The sequence below is a fragment of the Danio rerio genome, chromosome 6 (genome assembly GCF_052040795.2).
Source record: "Danio rerio strain M-AB ecotype USA chromosome 6, GRCz13ab, whole genome shotgun sequence".
Classification (NCBI taxonomy): Eukaryota; Metazoa; Chordata; class Actinopteri; order Cypriniformes; family Danionidae; genus Danio; species Danio rerio.
The window spans coordinates 50,479,764-50,496,136 of record NC_141026.1 but is presented as its reverse complement, the minus strand read 5'-3'; the positions used below and the strand labels follow the sequence as shown (position 1 = coordinate 50,496,136).

General features: G+C 34.5%; 1 protein-coding gene across 1 annotated transcript in view; it reads left to right on the top strand.

Moving 5' to 3' along the window:
• The first annotated feature begins 1,487 nt into the window (after positions 1–1,487).
• The window catches only part of rhoca (ras homolog family member Ca), a 34,119-nt gene continuing 19,233 nt past the window's right edge, over positions 1,488–16,373 (top strand). The window contains 1 exon segment of the mRNA NM_201150.1: positions 1,488–1,558. The gene's annotated coding sequence lies outside the window, so the exon portion shown is untranslated.

The window sequence follows — 16,373 nt, the reverse complement described above, 5'->3', positions numbered from 1 at the left end:
TAGCTGCTTATTGCTGATATTAATCCAAACATAATATGATACTATTGTAATACGAGTGAGTCCAAACAGCATAATGTCTTTTTTGAATGCCATAAAAAATAAACTTAAGAAATAGAAAGTAATAGATTAAATAAACTAAAAAGGCACAATGTCATGGGCAAGTGTAACTTAAAAATAAAAGATATTAGTTATGAAATCAGGAAAATATTTTGAGAATGACACAATGAAACAGTTTTATGGGCTTTTTTTCCGCTTTGCTTTTATTTAAATTTTTAATTCATTATTTTGCATCACAAAAGCAGAGGAATAAAGTACTTACTTTTTTTACATTAACATCAAATGAACAAACCCATATGAGAAAGCAAAAAATGACGGGATATATAAATTACAAGAAATTCAAATAAGAAAATGATTACAAAAATTGCATACATCCTTATAGCTTTTTATTTTTAAGATCTTTTAGGGTTTCAGTATGATCCTTAGATCATTTTAAACAAATAAATGTTAGGTTTACCACTGGACTATTTTTGTTTTACACTGTTTGTGTATTTCTCATACATAATCATAAAATTAATAATCAAATTTTGCTCCAAAGCTTTTCTGTCATTGTTGTATATCAGGCAGTTCATTCCGCTGTGGCAACCCCTGATGAATAACTGAAGGAAAATTAATAAATTAATGTCGTATATCAAAAAAGTATATATTTACAAGAAACAGAATTTTTAGTTAAGTAAGTTTAAATATAATATATTCAACATCAACCAAAACATCTGGGTATATGTGCATTTAAAATAACGGCTTGTGATTATTCATCTGATTAAATTTTAAATTAATATTTGGCACAAATCAAAGAATTTGGCAGGTTTATATATATATATATATATATATATATATATATATATATATATATATATATATATATATATATATATATATATATATATATATATATATATCCCTGGTGCGAGGTCCCTTTCATCGCTGCTTGCAGCTTTAATAATAATTTGACAATACACTAAAATAAAACAATAGGTTAATGTCAGGGTGACACAAAGTAAAAAAATAAAATAAAATAAAATAATAATAATAATAGTACAGAAAACGTCAATTAAGGGGAAAAAACAAACAAACACACAAAAAAACACGCATATAAATAAAAAAAATTAATAAAATTCTTACAATTACAGACATGCAGGACCATTATATGAGTCACAAATTTTAAAAATAAAACACAAATCGACAGTTTTAATGGTCATTCTTTTATGTTAAGTAATGCAGAAGTATTTTTTAGTTCCTTATCAAGCACACTAACGCAGAGTTTTCTTCTGTAATAGTGGTCTGTGGTGAAGAAGACAGCCATCAGAATGATGTCATTATTATCGGTGGCGGAGGGAGGGACCGCAGTGCTGATCCTCCGCCTCCTCCAGTGCACACCGAGCGGCGAGTCAGATTCCCATTACTGCGGGCGGGTCTCCAGCGATAACAACGAGAAATTCATACACATTCAGCCCAAAACTCGGACGCGACAGGCAGTTAGGCACCTAAGAGCAAACAGGAGGTATGTATGTTTTCATCTGATGTCTATAAAATCTATTTTTCACATGTCGGACTTTAGGAATGTTAATAGATAACAAGTTTGCTGGGAAAAGTAGGTGGTGGCTCGAGACGTTAGTTCGATGTTTTCACGTCGGAAATTCAGTCAGGATATGAGTTTGTACATACTAGGCAGTGTGGCAGCAAAGTGAAAGTCTATGTTTAGAGTTATGTGGTGTCTTTATGTGCTCTTTAAAACATATTCCGAAAGCTCTCCGCGAGTTGCGGTTGCTTTTTGGATTATCATGAGAAGTAATGAATCGCTGTTTCTGTAGTCGTGCGTAAATCAGTTTCCTTCAGTCGTGAAACAAGGGCGTTGTTGTAGTAGTCGACCGCGAACAAAACTTTTCCCCTAAACCCAGCAGAGCGACTAACTAACCTGTTGTTCTACTACCGACTGTCAAGATGACATGTTGGTTTATCAATAGCACTGCCGTCTTACAAATGTGCCTTAGGCCAAAGGCTGCGTGCGTTTTGTGGCAACCAAATGCTTGGATAAGACTTAAGAAAGGCCTGATCTTTAATCCTTGAGGTGCTGTAGGCCATTTTAGTCTGAGTTCAGCGATATTTCATAGTGCCCAGATTTCAGTATGAACTGTAGGAAAAACTGTTACAGACTGAGGCAGGGTGGTGTTCCCGTGGTCGTGGGAAAAATGGAAATGTCAGGGAATGTCAAAAGTGTTTTTTCCTGTTTTGTCAGGCCAGCTAATGTTCTCTTTGAAATGAATAAAGTTGTAAAATGACTTTGAGAATTCTTATGTTTTTCCCTTTACTTATTCACTATTTCTTTGGCTAGAAATTACTCTTAACTATTTTTTCCTTATTGTGGGAACTAGTGTTTAAAATTGATTTGAAAAATTATTTTTACTTTTCACAATTGCTGAATAATTTATCACAATGCTTTGAACATTTTAATGAATAACAAGAAGAGATTTAGAAGTTGAACTAACAATGTTTTGGGCTAGCATGTTTTGTATATACATCACCACATGGTATTGTATTATTGGATACTAAACGCTGGCTTATTGAATTCAATTCAGTTCAGCTTTATTTGTATAGCGCTTTTACAATGTAGATTGTGTCAAAGCAGCTTCACATAAATGGTCATAGTAATTGGAACAGAGTAGTTTAGTTTTTTTAGTGTTTAAGTTCAGTTCGGTTTAGCTCAGTTCAGTGTGGTTTAAAATATTGAATACTAATTATTCATAAAGTGAGATAAAACCTGCTCTTTCTTAACAAAGAATTATATATATAACTAATCTTATACATAGGCAGGTTTTTTCTCACTTTATGAATAAATGAATACTATATAGGCCTATTAGGGATGCTATCGGTTTTGCCTGTACTTATCGGTACTTGCTAATTTGGCCGATCTCATGAGCCGATCACAATTGTTTATTTACGAGTTTACAAGCAAAGGACACATAAGAACTGAGTGTTCTGTGTTTTCAACAATATCGCATGTTCATTAAAACCTGGCGGGAAATATTATGGAATATATATATATATATATATATATATATATATATATATATATATATATATATATATATATATATATATATAAACGAAAAATTTTATAGTTAAGACTTCATTGAGACTTGTTGAATTCTTCTTTCAGGATTTGCAGTTTCCAATTTGCTTTATTAGTGATTCTTCTTGCCAATTCTTTTGTTCTGTAAAGTTGCTGCTGACCATGACATGTCCACACTAAATGATTAAGTATCTTGAGTATCTTAAGCTTAAGTATACTTCGACTGAAAATATGCTTTATACATTTTAAAGCTTAAAGCATCAGAAACGGTACTTGGTATGTCGATCACCATGACAAGGAATCGATATTTGATATCGGATGCAAAAATCCTGATCGAAGCATCCCTGCTATATATATTTTTGAAATTTACCTAAATAATCTTGGAATTATGCACAATACTGATGAAGTGTGACAACTTGTTTTGGTGTGTGCTTCATACATGGGGTATGTATGTTTCAAGGCATATTTGGCAATTTCTAATTATTATTCTTTTATTTAGCCAGGCGATCATATCTAGATATTACTCTTATACTAATATGAGATTACTAATCTCTTCTTCCAGTGAGACCTGGTTAAGATGGCACAACACAAAAGATGTTTTCCTATTGAAAACAGTATATTTTGTATATGCATCACCACATTGTGTTGTATTATTGAATACTGGCATATATATGCCAAAATTATTTGTTTAGAGTGGGTTTTAATCTCAGTTTATGAATAATTGAACACTATATACAGTTGAAATCAGAATTATTAACCCCCTTGTTTTATTACCCCCCCCTGGTTATTTTTTTGCCCAATTTCTGTTTAATGGAGGGAATATTTTTTCAACACATTTCTAAATATCTCATTTCTAATAACTGATTTATTTTGATTATGATTACAGTAAATAATATTTTACTAAATATTTAGTATTCAGATTAAAGTGACATTTAAAGGCTTAACTAGGTTATTTAAGTTAACTAGGCAGGTTAGGGTAGTTAGGCAAGTTATTATATAACGATGGTTTGTTCTGTAGACTATTGAAAAAATATATCTTAAAGGGGGTAATAATTTATGCAAATGTTTAAAAAAATTTAAAACTTTATATATATATATATATATATATATATATATATATATATATATATATATATATATATATATATATATATAATTTATTCATTCATTTTCTTGTCGGCTTAGTACCTTTATTAATCTGGGGTCGCCACAGCGGATTGAACCGCCAACTTATTCAGCAAGTTTTTACCCAGCGGATGCCCTTCCAGCCACAACCCATCTCTGGGGAAACATTCACACACACATTCACACACACATTCATACACTACGGACAATTTAGCCTGCCCAATTCACCTGTACCACATGTCTTTGGACTGTGGGGGAAACCGGAGCACCTGGAGGAAACCCACGCGAAGGCAGGGAGAACATGCAAACTCCACACAGAAACACCAACTGAGCCGAGGTTCGAACCAGCGACCTTCTTGCTGTGAGGCGACAGCACTAACTACTGCGCCACTGCCTCACCATATTTTATTTATAAATATTTAATTTTAAGTAAATTTACTAAAATATTACTGGAGTTATGCACAATACTGAGATACTGTGACCACTTGTTTTGGTCTATGCTTCATCTGTATGTTTCATAATTTACAAACACGTATTTGGCAATTTTCTAATGATTATTCCCTTGTTCAGCCAGGAGATCCCATTGAGATATTACAATCTGTTGTTATTCCAGTGAGATCTGATTAAGACGTCAGCACATAATAGTTGCATGCAAAGACTCACAAGATGGATTAGAAATCTATATAAAAGAAAAAGAAATGCATCCTAAAATACATGCACTAACAAGTTGCAATATACAATGGTTATACAAGTCATAAAGCAAACCCTTTGCCTTTTATTATTATTTTTTTAATGATTAAAATCCAAAACACAGCAGTTTCATATTTCATTTTTAAGCTTGACTTAATGTTTTAGGGCAAATAAAACTAAAGTAAAAATCTCTTGTCAATGTTAAACAAGATCAACCACATATCCAAATCCAAAATGGTGTTCTAAAAAACATTGGAAACAACAGAGGTTTGCCTCATTCTTTTAGACATGCACCATGACAGTAGAGCCCCACTGATGGATATGTAAGACACAATGACTGCCAAAAAGTAGAATTAAAAGGCTATTAACAAAGCTGGTCTGGAAATGACAAGGACTGAATGCTGTCTAAATCCAAATCTTATTAACTGTTGGTTTCCACCTTCTGTTTGTTCATTAACTCTGATTATTTAATGCATTTTAGATTGAAAGAGAGGGTAAGTTAATGCCTAGCCCTAGATAATCCATTATGCTGAAAACTAATTGATTAAGACTGATAATGTGTCAAATATGTGCATTAAAAAACCCATTTGTTTGATGACAGAAACTCTTGTTGCTTTTTTATGCAAAACGTCAAACCGTTCCTATAGACAACATGATCATTTGATGACATGATTATTTTATACACATGGCACATTAACATCACTTAGAGTATGGCCTGAGATTGAGCTAATATGGATTTTAGGTTTGTTGAAAATGCTTTATTGACTAGTTTCAAGGCAGATCTGCATTATAAATTGCTCCCAGAATCCTCAGCATGCTTCCTGTTGCATTAAGCCTCTGATGCCGTTGTCAGCCTGCCATCTGGTGAACTTTGCCACACTTTCAAATATTATCCTACTGCAGAAGTGCATTTTCAGTTTCACAACCTCTGAGGCTATATGCACCATTTTGTGTCTTTTTTTGACAGTGTAGTGTTTTTGGCTCACAGGACACATGCAAAACTTCGATTCAACTGGATTGATGAATAATGAGTGAGTATGAATCAAAATATAGTCACTGTCTGATGGATCAAAGCCAGGCAAACCAGGTCAAAGATGCTATCACTGTTTTACTCAACTAGATCTATTCAGTTTATTATCTTCACTGATGAGGTGTTAGGTTTTTTTTTTTAAATGTCAGGGTAACAATAACAACATCATACAAATGTGTTACAAAGAGTGTACATGACTTTTACAGAGAAGTAAAGCATCAAATAAGCACATAAAAGAGAAAAAAATACAAGAACAAAAGAAAAACAAATAATATGAAATTATTAATTATAAGAAAATAAAAAAGAGGAAAATAAGTTAACAGTTTTAATTGCTTTAAGATTTTTAGAGGAAGCAATAGTTCTAATGTACTGTTGATTTTCCTTTTCAAAAACATTAAAACAAGGTATACTCTGAGAGAATTTACAGCGGTGGATATGGAATTTAGCAAGGATTAGAATGAGATTAATAATGAAATATTCCTCACTTTTCACTGATGAGGTGTTCGAGAGTCCATTGGATCACTTACTGGATCATACAGCCTATGTGGAATGAGTTCATACTGTATCTGTCCCTCATGCCTCAAAAGATGACATCATCAATTCTATTTTTGTTTTGGTGACTCCATGGGACGTCGCCAACTTAAGTGCAAGTCATGATAGACCATATACAGCTGAAGTCAACATTATTATTAATATTATTTTTCTTTTTCAAATATTTCCCAAATGATGTTTAACAGAGCGAGGCAATTTTCACAGTTTGTCCGATAATATTTTTTCTTCTGAAGAAAAAGTTTTATTTGTTTTATTTTGGCTAGAATAAAATAAGTTTTAAATTTTCTTAAAGAACATTTTGGGATCAATATTATTAGCCCTTTTAAGCAATACATTTTTTTTTCTTGATTGGCTACATACACAAAAAAAACAATTTTATATAATGACTTGCATAATTACCCTAACTTGGCTAATTACCCTACACTGTAAAACAATGATCAATTAGTCCTGGGAGCATATGTTTTTAGGTCTCTCTAACTTATTAAACTAGGTTATTCATGTTCTAACTCAATTTTATAAGTTACGCAAGATGTTTTAAGTCAGTTTAACATAATACAAGTTCAACAAACTTATAAGGTTAATTTGATTCAGCTTAAATTCAAGGCAATAATTTTTACAATATAGTTAAGCTTTTAAATGTCACTTTAAGCTGAATACTAGTATCTTGAAAAATATCTAGTAAAATATTATTTACTGTCATCATGACAAAATTCAAATAAATCTGTTGTAAGACAGACATTGGAAAAAATACAAATAAAATAATTAAAACTTAACAGTAATAATTCCAGTAGGATCTGGATGCAGCTTTTATGATGCAAGCTGAGTCACAATGCACTCAATGGAGCTAGTGGCGTCACTGTGATGGTTAGTGGTGGTGAGCCTATTCACAAGCATTGCATGCAGCTCAGACTGCATCTGCACCGAGTCTGCAGTCAGACCCCTCTCAATAATTCTGACCTCAACTAGATATCAATTGCATTATTGTCATTTGAGTGAAAGCCATAATTGTCATAGGCTCTTATGTGCTTCAAGGTTATTCAAAAAGTGAGCTGGCTTGACATTTTTAAACATAATGAATGTTTTTTAAATAGTATGTAACTTTATTTATAGTACCAAAGACACTCAATTTATTAAAATAACTTGCAGAGGAAAAGAAAAAAAACAAATGTTTTAGCTGTGTGCCTTTGTTAGTGGTTGAAGTGATCATCGTCACTGATTGAATACCTTTATTTATAGGACAGTGTAGAGTGGGATGGATTGCCAAAGTTCAGGGTCACTGCGAGCACCTCAGTAGGATGTGTTGATACACTAATTGCTAGGCTAGTGGTGCTGACAAAAAAACAAAAACTTTTACATAAAACAAAGCTGCAGAAATGTGGCACTCACCGCTTCAAAGCAAAAAGTTTGCTGGTTCAAGTCCCGGCTTGGCCAGTTTTCATTTCTGTGTGGAGTTTGCATTTTCTCATTGTGTTGGCATAGATTTCCTTGCGGTTTCCTCCACTGTCCACAGACATGCACTGTAAGTGAACGAATAAACGTGTGTGTGTGTGTGTGTGTGTGTGTGTGTGTGTGTGTGTGTGTGTGTGTGTGTGTGTGTGTGTGTGTGTGTGTGTGTGTGTGTGTGTGTGTGTGTGTGAGAGAGAGAATGGGTGTTTCCCAGTATTGGGTTGTGGCTGGAAGGGCATTCGCTGCTCAAAACATATGCTGGAATAGTTGACAGTTTATTCCGCTGAGGCAATCTCTGAAATGGAGACTAACCGAAGGAAAATAAATGAAAACTGCAGATTTCTCTTGCAGACTGTCAAGTACTTCAATTATATTTATCCACACTTTAGTTTTGGACTTTGACCAATCAGCTTCTGATTTTGTTTGTTGAACTTTGAAGTGTTGGCATTTGTTTTTGAGAACTTTGCCCTGGTTGTGTAACCTTATAACCTTACGTTGGGCCACAGGGAGCTAAGGATTTGTAGCTCTCTGTGAACTGCACTGCTGTATTTTATCCTGTACAATCTTAAATCAAAGTGTATTTATTTCTTTCATGTATGATTCCATGAAAAACATTGAACATCAATGAAACCTATTCATTGCAGAAAAGTGTCCATTTATTGTAGAAAGGTTTCTTAGACTGATAAAGTGTTCATCACACTGTAGGAAAAATGTTCTTAGGTGATTGTTCTTTGGCTCTCTCTTTATTCATTTTTAAGTGGAAACCTATTGCAAGTTACTATATAGTTTGAACCGCAAAATAGCTATGTATATGATTAGATGGACGATTCCCCAAACTTTAACCTGAAGCTTGTTCTACTTGTGGTACGTAAAACAATGTCTGTTTAGAAGAACTTTGGGATTTGTTCAGATGTGTCACAGGAAACGTTTTTAAGCCGATACTGATCACATGGATTTGAGTTTCTCTTTTGAACCTTCAACAATAGTTCAAGATGTGTTGTGAGTTTTTTTTTAAAGTTCCGTCTGTTAACTTCTGTAACCTGAATTACCTGCTTACCATTATTTGTCTAGTTATCTTTTGTCAATAATTGTGAGCGTGTATTTTTCAGATGACTCATGTGAGTGTTTACCCTGTTTTCGAACACATGAAGTGTTGAGTAAAAAGCCTATTTAAAGGAAGATTTCAGAACATTTCAGACCCTGCTATGCAAGATATGCTTTGCTTATAAGGAAGTCTTCCTGATCAAGTTAATAAAAGTGCTCCCTGAACATCTGTGAATTCCTCCAAGCTTAGTTTCTCTTTTGATATCAAAGCAATTATTTTAAAAAGGAATGTTTCTGGTCAAACAGGACTGTACATTTAAGATTACTCTCTTATTAGAGACATGAAAGTTAGTTAAGTATTGTTATTAGTGCCTGTCAAAGTGAATTGCTTTAGTAATTAAAAGATTAACACAGTAATGAAACATACCGAAAAAGTATTACCTACTATATCAACGATATCTCTCCTTAGTAATGTTTCTGATTGAGGAGATCTCTCCTCCAAAATGTAAAAGCACACTTTTTTTGGAGAAAATTATTAATTTATTGTTCTTATTTATTATAGGTAAGAAAGTTTATAACGTTAGTTTGACACTTTTTGTATTTAAATGTGAGAAACAATCAGATGTATTTAAAAATAAAAATACAGCTTTGTAATTAAATTTTAAAATGAAAAACAGGTGCATACTTTTTAAATGAGAATGTGTATGTGTACTACTAAAACTTTGTTGTTCAGTTGTATCCTATTTTATTGTATTAACATTGCTGCCTTATAGAGTAGTAAAAACAACAAAAAAATACAACTAAAAGCTGTTACCCTGCTTGTCCTCAATTAAATTCTCCAAAAATTGTCTGTATAGTAGCTCTACATGATATTAAAAAAACTAGCATTACAATATTTTTTTTTTCTGCAGTTTTATATATTGGATATGAATATAATTTTAACAAGATGACTTAAGTGAAGTGGTCATGCTGGACTTTTCTCCCTATAGACTTCCATGCAAATGTGTCAGAACTGAAACACAAGCTCGTGCGACAAGTTTTGCAGTTTGCTGCGTTGTAAAGTTCAAGCTTGGTAAACTCTGATCTGCGATGATATGCATCATGTGTCTGTGTGAGACCAATTGAAGAGCAAAACATGACTTCTTGGACAGAAATTTTAAATCTGGACTAATTCGCTCAGTTTTTTTAATGTCTAATTATCTTGTTCAATCTCACACCTTTTTGCAGTGCGGTATCTGTAATAAATCTTAACAGGTTATTACGTACTGACGTCATTTATCTCATATGCGCTATGTCGCGTTAGCTTACTATGGCGAGGGAGGCGAGCGTGATTAATTACAAAACTCCAGCTCCTTAAAAATGCAGAAACTGAATACTTTTACTGCGTGTGTTTGCTGGACAGTCTTTCCCTGACACTGAAGTTACAGCAGAAGCCCTGTTTCGCTATATGAAAAGAAAATAAATGTAAACTCCATTTCTCTCTCTTTCTCACTGTGGACCTTTGACCTGCTGGGGTGACATTTCTTCTCCTCTCGGCTGTTATAACGATACTTGTGGATCCAGACACGAGCGTATGTGCAGAGCGAGTTTTCTCCACCGCGTCTATCATCGCGTCTCTTCATCAGTGTCATTTATCGCAGTCCTTTCTGTTGAGCACATAAATAATCGTAGGCATTAACAACTCACTCGACAATGCTCAAAAAGCAAGCGGGATAATATTTACATTTCGTCACCTTTTTTGCTGCTACGTTACACTTTTATGCATTGTATAGCATATCCTACAATATTAAAAATTATAAGAAAATTATAAATTTTTATAAATTATACCGAAAATTATAAGGTTTTATCTGACATTTTTGTCAAAATTGAGACATATTCTTATTAAATCACAACTTATTTACATTATGGGATTTTTTTTTTTATATAAGTTGTTCACATTTTAAGACTTTTTATTTAAAAAACAAATGTTACACACATACTGTTTGCTATATGAAATGCAAAAAATTTTCAAATAATTCAGAACGCAGATAGAACCTTAAAATTCCAAGGTGACGATTTGTTTATGTGCTGTAAATTTTCATATTGTTCCATGCATGTACTTGAGTTTTGTTTGATGCATTCAAAGAGAGTGTTTCTTTGAGCAGGTAAAATTAAAGATACAGTACATATATCTGACTGCTTGAATTAAAGAACAAGATTGTGTTACAAATACATATAAAATGTATTTAAAAAAAATATAATACAAGAAGTGTTGTGCTGTGAAGTAAAATATAAAATTGTGTTTGGAAAGCATCGTCAATTCACCTAGGTATCGAAGTGAACCAAATCGATGACATGATAATCATAACCAAAGCGAGCCGTGAGACCATGTAGGTTCACAACCCTAAATTAAAGTGAAGATTAAATAAACAGTGAACAAATGAAGTAAACGGTGCTTTAAAGTATTTGGGATTGAGGTACAGAAATTCAATAATTAAATGTAAAATAACACTTTATAGACTATGAATAAATAATTAAACTCATTTAATCTTTGTTAAAGCTGCATACCTTAATCCATAATCTTGTGCTCAAATTGTTTCAATTAATTTGAGATCTTAAAAGCCTTAAAAACACATCCAAATAAAAATCTTTCATACTTAGATTAGAGATGAACTTTTCAATCACTCCACAAATGACATGTTTTGAAATGTGGTTTCTTGAAAGTTATAATCCCTTATGTCAGGGGTTCCCAAACTTTTCAGCCTGCGACCCCCAATATGACGATGCCAGTGACTCGCGACCCCCAATATCCTGGTTATGAATACAGAAACCTTGCATGCAATGTCACACACACACCAATACACCCAGGGATATTCTTCGTTTAATGTCAGTGCGGTAAATGGGCCAGAAACTTTAACCTGGTGTTATAAAATCAATCTGCTGCATCTGACGCTATTGCTGTGTCTTTAATATAATGTAATTACCACTGGGGTCTCAATCCAATAGAACTAGTAACTATAAGCTACTATAGTAACTATATAGTAATTATAAACTACTATATTTTTTCTCTTCTGTAGGTTATGGATAAAATATGGTCATTCCTATATGATTTAATAATAATAAATAGATTTTTTTAAATCACCAGGCGACCCCCCCCTTCATTGTCCCGCGACCCCTTGAGGGGTCCCACCCCCACTTTGAGAACCCCTGCCTTATGTAGTAATAATAATATTAATAATAACAATAATAATAATAAAATGTGAAATTTCAGTTCTTTCAATGTGACTATTGCAGATTTGCACATTGCGATATTGATGCTGAAACAATATATTGTGCAGCCCTACTTACATAGTGTCACTTTAGAGCAATATACTCTAGTTTACCCTATTATGGAAACTGCAGTGCCTTCAATAATTTCAGAAGGCTTCCCTCAGCTCACTCTCTCCCAGTCTGTTACTAGAAAATGAACCCCTGTGTTTTTCCTGTGGGTGGATGGAGCTTTGTGTGAGAAACTGAAACCCAGGCCGTGCTAAAAATAAAGTTCTTTCTGCTCCAAGGAAGTCCAATCTGATGGAGGCCTGTTGATAAGTGCTTGTGCTAACACGATTCCAGAAAGTGGAGAAGAGCGATTGTGTGTGTTGGAAGATCTCTAAGGAAGAATAGATGAGTATTTGGGCGGCTCAGAAAGGGAGACACAGCTGTGCGTCCCTGCTTGCATATATTCATCATGGATGCGGGACAAATCTCTCTCTCATCGCCCACATAAAGACCCGAGTGCAAACTCTCAGTTTTTCCTCAGAATTATCACACTACCAGTAGCACTAGCAAGTGCAGAAATTGATGTTGGCGATCAATTGCTTGACATATTAATGCGATAATACATGCTGCTTAGGGATCTTACTAAGTTGATTATGACTAATGCTTTCCTCTTAAGCAAAACTGACATGTTTCTTTTTATAGAGCAAATTAATTGAACGTAGTCCTAATGTAAGAATAGTGTACAGAATTAACACTGCTAAGTGGCAGATGTAATGAAAATGGGTTGGATGGGTATTAGTATGTTAATGAAATGCAACAGAATACAAGGTTTTATATTGCACTGTCAAATAATCACTTTCGATTTGATTGCAGATTGTACAATATAACACATTAGTATTGATATACACTTTATTAGGACTGGGTTAGACCCACTTTTGTCTTCAGATTGGCCTTAATCCTTTGTGGCATAGATTCAACAAGGTACTGGAAATATTCCTCAGATTTTGGTTTATATTGACATGATAACATCACACAGTTGCTGCAGATTTGTCTGCTGCACATCCATAATGGAATTGAGAACTGGGGACTGTGGAGACCATTTAAGTACAGTGAATTCATTGTCATGTTCAAGAAACCAGAGATGATTCACGCTTTATGACATGGTACGTCATCCTGCTGGAAGTAGCCATCAAAAGTTGGGTACACTGTGGTTATAAAGGAATGGACATGGTCAGCAACAATACTCAGGTAAGCTTTGGCATTGACACGATGCACAATTGATGCTAATGGGCCCAAAGTGTACCAAGAAAATGTCCCTCACACCATTACACTACCACCACCAGCCTGAACCGTTGATACAAGGCAGGATGAATCCATGCTTTCATGTTGTTGACGCCAAATTCTGACCCTACCATGCGAATGTTGCTGTAGAAATCGAGACTCGTCAGACCAGGCAAAGGTTTTCCAATCTTCTATAGTCTAATTTTGGTCAGCCTGTGCCAATTGTAGCCTCAATTTTCTGTTCTTATAGGTGACTGGAGTGGCACCTGGTGTGGTCTTCTGCTGTTATCGCCCATCCGCCTCAAGGTTCGATGTGTTGTGCATTCAGAGATGCTCTTTTGCATACATCGGTTGTAGCAAGTGGTTTTTGAGTTAATGTTGCCTTTCTATCATCAAGGCATCAACAAGGCATTTGCGCTCACAGAACTGCCACTCACTGGATATTTTCTCTTTTTCGAACCATTCTCTGTAAACCCTAGAAATGGTTGTGTATGAAAATCCCAGTAGATCAGCAGTTTCTGAAATACTCAGACCAGCTCATCTGGCAACAATAATTATGTCACGTTCAAAGACACTTTTCTTCTCCATTCTGATGCTCAGTTTGAACTGCAGCAGATCGTCTTGACCATGTCTACATGCCTAAATGCATTGACTTCTGCCATGTGATTGGCTGATTAGAAATTTGCATTAATAAGCAATTGGACACGTATACCTAATAAAGCAGCCGGTGAGTGTATAGAAATGACAACTGACCCAGCCGGGGCTCTAACCAGCGACCTTTTTTGCTGTGAGGCGTCACCACTACTCACTGTGCCGCTTAACCTCAAATGCACATTTTTAATGTTTGTTTGGTTTGTGTTAAAGACACTGCCTGGGTATTTGAGGACATTCTTGTGCACTTGTTTCCTGTTGCTCACACACACTCGAATTGCCAAGACCCCAATTAAAGGTATTTGGATGGGCCTTTCATGTGCACTTGTGGACTTAAATCTGGGCTGGGATGTCTCATTCATCATTTTAGCTCACCAGCATCCCATTTGTAACCATTATGTGCTTTCAGTGTGAACTTCTGCTGCTTGTTCTGACTTCTATCTGATAATTTAAGTGGGATTCAGTAATTGGGGGGTATCAAGAAATTTGGGCTGCCTATTACATTACAAACCACAGGAGAGGGCAAATTCTGCAGCAGGATATTGCTCCTTCTTATACTTCAGCCAAGTTCTTGAAAGCAAATAAGCTCTAGGTGCTCCAAGATTGGCCGGCCCAGTCACCAGATATGTACATTATTAAGCATATCAGGTGAATAAGCATAATCTAGAGGCGTTTGCCTTTCATATAAGGCACTTGTTATACCAAAAGATCAACTGGAAGTCAAGTTGTTTTTCGTTGTTTTTAAAATTTGGACAGGCACCAAGATTTTTTTTCAGGTAGTATATAAACCACAGGTCACATGACTACACACATGGTAGAGAAAGTAATTTAAAAAATCGACCTGGAAAAATTAGATCGATTATAGGTTCTGACTGTTAATCTCGATTACCCCAGCCCTGCTCTTTTATTTGGGTAAACACTGCTTTTGCTTGTGTGATTATTACTTGACTATATCGTATAGTAATATAAATCTTAAAGCAAAAACATATACTGTTACTGAACTTGAATAGAACTCATCACACATCCTCGTGTATCCTTTTGAACTCTTAAAAAAGAGATGTTTTTATTAGTTTGTTTGTTTATTTGCAAAGTGGTCAACAAGTCTATAAATGCTAATTTTCATATTGATAAAATAACAATTAGAATATAATCATAGACTTAAAATATTGTCTTTATTTCACATAAACAAGTCCAAAATCATGGTGGAAAGGAACATGTTGATTGAAGTGGTGAGAAAAAAAATAACGTTGCATTTGATTGTTAAAATAAATTGAGCTTTTCATGCATTCACAAGTATGCCGACAGGTCCATTTGTGTTCATAAGCTTTGGATGCATTGTGCTGTGTGTTTTGCAGCGCGATGAGCACCATGTCCGCAGGGTGACTTTATAACAGATTCACGTTAAACAGATGATCATATCATGTTTGTGGATGTGTATTACCCATCTGATCGTGATTCAGTGTCTTGCATTCGTGCCTTCAGGCTTGTTGTTCGGTTATGGTGGACAACATATGGCTTAATGGCAAAGATAACATTGGGCTATCATTTTGAACAGAGCAACACAAGCCTGGAAGATGAAGCATAGAAAGAAAAACATTGAATATGCGACATTTCCTGGTCTTAATTGGAGATGCACGCTATATTAGAAAGAAATATCTGTTAATAAACAATTTCCATATTTTGTGTGTTCAGTTTATTTATGGTTGTGAATTGCATTATGGGATGTTAATCTCTGCTCTGTTGACTCTTATTGTTGCAAATGCAACTCTAAAGTTTAACAAAGTGACTTTTATTGACATGTTAGTGGTTTGAAATCATATAATGTATAAGAAATAGCATATAGAGAAATAAGTTGTGAATTAACCTAAAATTGACCTGCAGCTTATTGCAAGGGTTTTTTAGCGTAAAATACAACACCAACCCAGACAATATATCACTTTAAACTATTTAAAATGTTAATAAAAGTCACTTTTAAAGGTTAAAAGTTGTCAGAAGAAAGATCAAGGTCCCATAATGCGATTCAAAAGTAAACGAGGGGAAAATAAAACATGAATCACAAAATATGGAAAATTGTTAATTTCAATAGTATATGGATGCAGCCTTTAATGCGAGCTAAGATTGACTCAGCGATACAATGTTAGACACAATGCACTCAGTGGAGCTTGTGATGTCACTGTGAGGGGTTGGACT